Source organism: Pantherophis guttatus, chromosome 6 (genome assembly GCF_059756535.1).
Source record: "Pantherophis guttatus breed Tessera chromosome 6, ASM5975653v1, whole genome shotgun sequence".
In the NCBI taxonomy this organism is placed as follows: Eukaryota; Metazoa; Chordata; class Lepidosauria; order Squamata; family Colubridae; genus Pantherophis; species Pantherophis guttatus.
Window position 1 is genome coordinate 27989524 of NC_142068.1, and position 8721 is coordinate 27998244.

The window sequence follows — 8721 nt, forward strand, 5'->3', positions numbered from 1 at the left end:
TATAGCTTGAAAGATTATATTGATAAAAGGTTATTCTGATGGAAAGAGTGTTAAAAGGGTTTACAGAGCTGGTGAAATTTGATGCACTATGCTACAGGTAGTCCTCGACTTACGACCACAATTGAGCCCAAATTTTCTGTTGCTAAGTGAGAAAGTTGTTAAGTGGCTTTCGCCCCATTTTATGACTTTTCTTACTACAGTTGTTAAGTGAATCACTGCAGTTGTTAAGTTAGTAACGTGGTTAAGTGAATCTGGCTTCCTCATTGACTTTGCTTGTCAGAAGGCCTTCAAAAGGAGATCACATGACCCCAGGACACTGCAACCGTCATAAAGATGAGTCAGTTGCCAAGCATCTGAATTGTGAAGTCAGAAAATTGGGTTAATTGAGTAACCCAACAATGTGCTGGCAAATTGTTATACCTGTTCAAACAGGATTTTAGCTAAGCTGCTCAGCTGAATATTTCATGAATATTTGAGTGATACTTGCCGTATGAAAAGGAAGTCTATGTTACATGAGTATAAATGTAGCAAATAAAGAAAGATCTTTTGGTCCATATTTAATATTTGTAAAGTATAAGATATCCTACTGAAACAGATGTTTCAGAGCCCATCATGGTCAAACTCAGGGTGATAACATTCCTATGACTTTGTCTAGAATTTTTACTTTAGAATTAGTTTTACTATTTTCATTTTTCTCTCAATAGAAAAGAATAAAATTCATCCATATTCATATGCTAAATAGAGTATCATGAGCTGTGGTGGCACAGTGGTTAGAATGCAGTACTGCATTCTACTTCTGCTGACTGCCGTCTGCCAGCAGTTCGAGTCTCACCAGGCTCAAGATTGACTCAGCCTTCCATCCTTCCGAGGTCAGTAAACTGAGGACCCAGATTGTTGGGGGCAATATGCTGACTCTGTAAACTGTTTAGAGAGGACTGTAAAGCACTTGGAGTAGTATATAAGTCTAAGTGCTATTGCTCTTGGTATTAATCTGTAAGCTGTTCAGAAACTTTAAACCTCACATTTCATCAAGGGCTATTTAACAATTTATGTAAGCCTAAACTTCTTCCTTCCTAAATTGAACCAAAATAGTGCTTCTATAGCAGATTTATTTTTCATTAGATATAAGTGTGATTCACTTGAAGACTGTAACCTAATATCCAGTATTAAAGTTGTGATCTCTGAGTTTTTAATTGAGGAGAAAAATACCTCATGCAATAAACATATCAAAGGGTTCTGAGTAATTCTGGAGCAACTGTAAATAATTCAAAATTACCATGGTTATGTATGGAAGTTAATTTTTTTAAAGGGTGTGCACACGAGCTCTTAAATAAAGCAGCAGACTCCTACATAATTATATTTAATTTGAATACTATTTAGATGTAAACAAAGCCTTCATATGTGCATTGCGAAACAAGTTTTCACTGGTAAATTTTATTTAATATTCTTATTAAGGATCCGAAATGGCTTGTAATAATTTCATATGTATTTCTCTTTTGATTTCCTTTTGCTACAATTCAAAGTGCCAGAAAGGGACATGAGTTTGTCCTTGAAACTAAAGTAAATGAGAAGAATATTTAATTTATTTTCCTCTCTGCATTAATGTTTTCCCTCTTGATTGCCCTCTAGTTTTACAATCACTAAACCTTTCATGCATGGGTTAACTTACAGAATCATTTAGAATGAAAATTAGTTGGACTGGTTAACAAATGACAGGTAATTGTACCTTCAAGGCTTGTTGGTGGATTAGATACACTGAGCATAATGTTTCAGGCTACATTTTAAAAAGTTTGTAACCATTAAACTCAAAAACCTTGATCCTGCAAAAGAATGTGTGTTTCTGTGGGTGAGGCACAAAAGGTGATTGTTTAATATGGTGGAGGGAGGCTGGAGTTCAATAATTATAGATACCTGCAACTAAGAAAAGATAGCAATTCCTACTAGGGTGGGAAGCTATAAAGTTCTAAGCTATAAAGCAAAGAAAGATATTTTCTTAGGCAAGACATAAAGGAAAGGTGTGAAGAAAATCTAAAGGAAATAGTTCACTCAGGGCAATAAAACTGATTCTGGTTGTATACAGTATTCACTTATAATTCAGTTGATGAATAAGTTTTCATTTTTTCCCCCCAGGTGTACTTCTTTTTCTTTTAAAATACAAGAGCAGGAAATCTCCCATCAGACGTAAACTTCCTTTCATACTGGTGAAGAGCAAATTGTTACCAGATTTGGACCAAGCAAGTATCTTAAAGCAGAATTTGAAGTTATTTGCATTTGGTGGCCTGTACCATAGCTAATAATAAGATTTCAACTATAGCTGTAGGAATTAGGAGCTGCCTGATCTATTTGCTCAAACTGAATCTGAAAGAGCAGAGAAACTATTTATATATCCCAAAGGTTCTTTTATAGCTTAAAAAGCCGGGAGGATTGGAGAGTAAAATGCCTATATTTGTATTAAAGGCTAAAAAGTGGTTATCTCTAAATTGTGAACTAGTAACAGAACTGCTGTGATAATCATGTTCACAAGCATTATGCGGGGGGAGGGGGGAGAGAGAATCAGGACCATTTGTATAGTTGCAGCATGCTAAATAGCCGCCAGATAAGGGTCAACAGAATTCAGGAGGGGTTGGATTTGGAACGGTTGTGGCAGTGGTGAAATTCAAATTTTTTTACTACCGGTTCTGTGGGTGTGGCTTGGTGGGCGTGGCAGGGGAAGGATACTGCAAAATCTCCATTCCCTCTCCACTCCTGGGGAAGGGATATTGCAAAATCTCCATTCCCACCCCACTCTGGGGCCAGCCAGAGGCGGCATTTGCTGGTTCTCCGAACTACTCAAAATTTCCGCTACCAGTTCTCCAGAACCTGTCAGAACCTGCTGGATTTCACCTCTGGCTTGTCGGAATATAATGACTCTAAACTGTTGACGTGGTCTGCCCCCAGCTCCACTTGCTCTTCTTCTATACATTTTCAAGGACAATTTAACTGTGAAATGACTTTAACTTGCTGTATTTGTTGGAACTACCAATTCTGGGCTGTAAAAATCCAGACAATTATTCATGTTCATCCTCCTTCATGCACTTGTGCTATGCAGTGGTGAAGGAGCTACCACTACTATGAACTCTACCACCGGAGTGTATATTCACAGAACAATGATCTTGTGATGGGCCATTCAGGAACAGTAGATCAGACTATATGTGATTCAGTGAAGGAGGAAATGGTAACTCAATCCAATACTCTGTCAAGGAAATCAAATAGATTTCTTCCCTCTTTGGAGGGAGTTCATGACATAATGGGGAAGTACAAGTAACATTGGCATTTATGATATGGCAGGATTACAGCCAAAAAGACATTTAACTAATGATGGATTCAGAGGCAAAAGGAAAATCCGATATTGTAAAGGTATCTAAAGGTATCTGGTATGCTTCACATTAGAATCTTAAACCAATGTAAACCCATTATGACAGTAGAAATAAAAAGCCTGGATATTGAGATTCTGCAAATCATAAATTAGAAATAGACTGGAATGGGCCACTATGATGTAGAAAAGCATCTACTCTTCTACGGCAGATCAGAAAATATGAGAATTTTTTAAAAAATGGAAATTATTATTATTATTATTATTATTATTATTATTATTATTATTATTATTTTAATATATATTATTAAAAGCATATAAAAGTCACTGCTTAAACAGAACTGTCAAAATGATTGCTTCAAGTCCAAAGCATGGCAATAAATATTGTGATGAAGTAAATCACAAAAGGAGAAATAAAAGCTAAATCATTGTCTTATGACTTACAACACCTTATCAGTACAAAGCATATTCATTGTAGGTGACTGGATTGTAAAGAAACATTGGGAAGAACGAAAATTTTTAGCATCAGTGCATGAAACAAAGCAGGACATAAACTGGTAGTTTTCTGTCCAGAAAATTCAATGTGTCCAGCAAATACACATCTGGAAATATATATCTGGAACGAAGCTAAAGATTAAATATTTTAAATATATAATATGAAGCAAGTGTCATTAGAGAAGATATTTGATGCTTGGAAAATTCAAAGGCCATTGAATAAGAAGTTGACATAATGATGTTTATATGAAAGAGGAGCAAGAATATATGAGATCCTATTAGCTCTTTTGTTCTGGCCTAGAGATAAGTAAATGGTGGTCATGCAACTGCTGCTGCTGATAAACAACATCAATTGTTGTTTACATCTTACCAGGAACTGTGGTAAGATAGAAGTCTCCTGAAAGAGACAGATGATCAAAGACATCTTGCACAAAAGCAGGAACCTGTTGCATAAATCAGTTAGCGCATGCAATTTTACAAGTGTTACATTTTTCTGATCATGATAGGATCCTAGATATGGTAGCTGCTTACACCCTTTTTTAATTTTCTGTGATTAAAGATTTATTGATCATTCCATCTTTCGACTGATAATTTAAGGTGGTATACATGAGCCTTGGTGCAGCAGTGGTTAGAAGTGCAGGTGAATTCTGCTGACCGATTGCCAGCAGTTCGGCAGTTCAATTCTCACCGGTTCAAGGTTGACTTAGCCTTCCTCCTTCCGAGGTCAGTAAAATGAGGACCCAGATTGTTGGGGACAATATGCTGACTCTGTAAATCACTTTAAGAACTATAAAGCACTGTGAAGTGGTATGTTAAGTCTAAGTGCTACATGAGGACTTCCCTAATTTTATTCCTAATAGCAGCTCTGTAAAGTAGTGATTGGCCCCCAAACAGCCAGTGAGCCCATGGTCAAATCTGATCATCTATACAATAATTTATAAATTATATGCAGGCATTGTTGCAGAATTTACTTTAGAGTTAAGTCCAGTCAGGGAAACGGAAGTGAATGTTACCCAAAGAGGGATAAGGTAGGTACAAGAAAAAATAGCTGCATAGGGGCTATAATCATGTAGCTGTGACCATTATTTTGACTTATATTAGTACAATAGATATTAAAGGTAAAGGTTCCCCTCGCGCATACTGTATGTGGTAGTCATTCCCGACTCTAGGGGGCGGTGCTCATCTCCGTTTCAAAGCTGACCACGTCTCTGTAGTCATGTGGCCGGCATGACTAAATGCCAAAGGCACACAGAACGCTGTAACCTTCCCACCAAAGGTGGTCTCTATTTTTCTACTTGCATTTTTTACATGCTTTTGAACTGCTAGGTTGGCAGAAGTGGGACAAGTAACGGGAGCTCACCCTATTACGCGGCACTAGGGATTCGAACTGCTGAACTGCCGACCTTTCGATCAACAAGCTCAGCATCCTAGCCACTGAGCCACCGTATCCCTCACAACAGATACTATGTGTACATAATTAGTACATACATATTATGTAGAGCAATTGCTCATCCCTAATAGATGAGCAATTGCTCTACATCAGGGGTGTCAAACTCGGTTTCATTGAGGGCCGCATCAGGGTTGTGTTTGACCTCGGGGGTGCAGTGGGTGTGGCTAGGGCGTGGCCAGCTTGACATCACTCATGGTGGTGGCGTATGTGGTGGCCCAAGTGCTCTGCCAGTGAAAACAAGCTCCATAGCTCCATTTTGCGCCTCCCCCAGCTCCATTTTCAATGGCAGAGGGCGGCAGGAGCCATTGCAGCCGAAAATGGAGCTCTGGAGCCCGTTTTTACTGGCAGAGGCATCACGGGCTGGTCCTTTGCTGTTTTTAGGGCAACCCTGTGGGCCAGGTCTAAGCAATCCCCAAGCCGCATCCAGCCCCTGGGCCTTGAGTTTGACAACCCTGCTGTACATAATAAACGCTAAATAATATTGCTAGCTTTTAGGCATTGCTTTAACAATACCTTACTATTCTGTGGCATAAACATCTGCAGCTTCTTCAATCAATCGTGCTTTAAGTGCATGATTGTTTCTCATTGTTCTCATGTACACCTTTCATATACTTTTTCATAGTTGTGTTACTGTTAAGGATATTGTGTTACCAACCAGCAGAGTAAATACACAGAGAAGCGGTACTGAGAGCAATGAATACAATACATACAAACTGGTTTAACAAAGCTTTTACTTTGTAGTGAAAAACAATTGCATAGTCTTTTAGTCAAGCCAAGTCTTTAGCCATTCAAATCAGTCTGAAGTTACAGATATCTTCTTACCATACAAACAGCAGTACGTAATAAACAGCAATTCAATGCTGGTAACAAATCACGATGGTAGCAGATCCATCCACTTCTTCACACAGGACGGTAACAGTTCCATCCAGCAAGTCAAGCCATTCTGACCAACAATGACTATAGCTCGGCTCTCTCCTTATATACAGTTTACATTAGTAATTATCCACTTAAGATAAGTGAAGTCAGCAGTGCAATGACTCAACAGTACAATTAGGATAATTGCAGTCAGTAGTCAGTCAGCAGTCAGTTACAATGACTCATCAGTACAATTACTCAGCATTACATCTTTTTTTTTTTATTGAAAAGTTTTACAAAAAGTTTACATATTTCCCCCCCCTTCCCTACCTCAACCTCCCCCCTCCCCCCCTCCCCTTCCCAGAACAAATTACAGGGTATAAACTTCAACAATCATAATCAATCCTAATCTAAACAATTATGACATTTCACATCTCTTGTTTCTTCAATTCCCTAATTACCCGCCTAGCTTTATTACTTAAAGACACACTAAATATCTATATAATCATTCATAACCTATCTGCAATTTCTTATTCCGATATTTATTTTGAATATAATCTATCCACCTTCTCCAGTCTCTTAAATATCTTTCATTTGAATGATCCTTCAGGTACGCCGAGATTTTTGCCATTTCCGCTAGATTTATAACTTTCATTGTCCACTCTTGGATTGTAGGTAAACCTCAGCATTACATCTTAAAGTTACAGAATACATTTAAAGTTATAGCACACATATATTGCCTGGACAACTTGTTAGGTTTACACCATATCCTAACAGTTACACTGAGTGCATTCTGTTTATTTTATTCTTCTACAGCTCATTAATGTACTTTAGGAGTGAACCAGATACTGACTAATTAAAAAAGACTGAAATCTTCACTTTTGATTAACATCTTAAACACTCATACATCAGAAATCATAGGTGCCCATCAACAAGACAAAACAATGACAAAATTATGCTATGGGCATCATGATTTCTAAGTAAAATTGCACAACTAAATCATTTGCAGAATGATGTCATCATTTTGGCATTATTATGTTTTGTTGCGGGGGGAGGGAGCTATGACCTCTGATCTAGGCGTTGTTAGCTTCTAAAATTGCCACATTGGAAATATTAATTCATTTGGCTCTTCTAAGTAGGATTTAAATTCAAAAAAATGTGATTGATTGTGTGCCATTTCAGTCAGTGTTGACTCTTGGCAACCATACAGGTTTTTTTCCATGAAGAGTTATACCTATGGATCAGATAGGAACTTTTTATTAGAGATTGACTATTAATCATAAAAATGCTGGGTGCATATATGTGCATGCAAGTATATGTGTTAAAACCATCACAAGTTTCAGAGAGTTTTTATTTAATCCACAACACATCTGATATAATTTACTGCTGATGTTTAAAAATTCCTGCAGTTACAAAATTATGAGTTAGTTCAATGGGTAAAAAAGAGAGAAAGAAATGCTTCCCTGCCTGAGCTTGTCTGGAATGCTATGTAATTCTAGAGTAATTCTACCTAGGCGCTTAGTTCATGTTTATACTGATTAAATAAAGATGACCCTCCTGCTTACAGTCTTTCACCTATTTTTTAAAGCCAGTCAAACCACATTGCCATAAGGTGCATGCAAAACCACAAATGGAATGTTTCACGTCTGGAAATGATAGAGTGGGAGCTTTTTTCAACATTACCCACAAAATTTCCACTGGCTGGAATATACATAGCAGCAAAAGGGCTCTTTTTGAACTCTTAGGAATGGCTATTGTTTTCTAGCAGATCAAAGGGTATTTGCAGAATTTCTCATTCTATTTTCTTTTGTATTCAAACTAAAGTGAAGAGAAAGAATAACAGTCAAGATAATTTTTTTTAAAAAAAAAAATCACTTTGTGTGCATTTAAATACGACCCTACTTATTTTCACATTTTTGGGATTAGTACATGAATTGCAATTAATTATTATTAAAAAAATATTTACTTTTCTGAATTTTGCAACACAGTTTGCCCATGCGAAAAGTTTACATTTGGAAATTTTTTTATAAAATGTAGAGTCAAATTAACCAGTTAGGCATATTTGTCCATATAGCTTAGACTTATGTACAGGAAGTCCTTGACTTATGACCACAGTTGAGCCTAACATTTCTGTTGGTAAGCGAGACAGTTAAGTGACTGTTGCATTTTATGACTTTTCTTGCAATGGTTGTTAAGTTAGTAATGCGGTTGCTAAGTGAATCTGACTTCTCCATTGACTTTGCTTGTCAGAAAGTCGCAAAAGGTTGTCACATGACCCCAGGATACTGCAACCATCATATATATAAACCAGTTGCCAAGCATCCAAATTTGATCATGTGACCATGGGGATGCAGTAACAGTTGTGTGAAAAATTGTCATAAGTCACTTTTTTCAGTGCTGTTGTAACTTTGAACGGTCACTAAAAAATGATTGTAAGTTGAAGATACCTGTATTGTAGTTGGATCATGACTCCAGGCAACTCAGGTAGAGTAGGTGACTTCTCGTTTTGAAACAACAGGTTTGTAGTTCTCTAGATCTTCAGTTAGTGGAAGGGGCAAATAATAGGTTT

General features: G+C 37.3%; 1 long non-coding RNA gene across 1 annotated transcript; it reads right to left on the reverse strand.

Annotated features, from left to right (window-relative positions):
• Positions 1–6011: 6011 nt before the first annotated feature.
• On the reverse strand, positions 6012–8027 carry LOC148113068 (uncharacterized). The gene is made up of 2 exons (XR_015728500.1): positions 6834–8027; positions 6012–6409 (listed from the first exon to the last, which is right to left on the reverse strand). It is a non-coding gene; the product is annotated as an uncharacterized LOC148113068 (long non-coding RNA).
• Between the last annotated feature and the right edge of the window lie 694 nt (positions 8028–8721).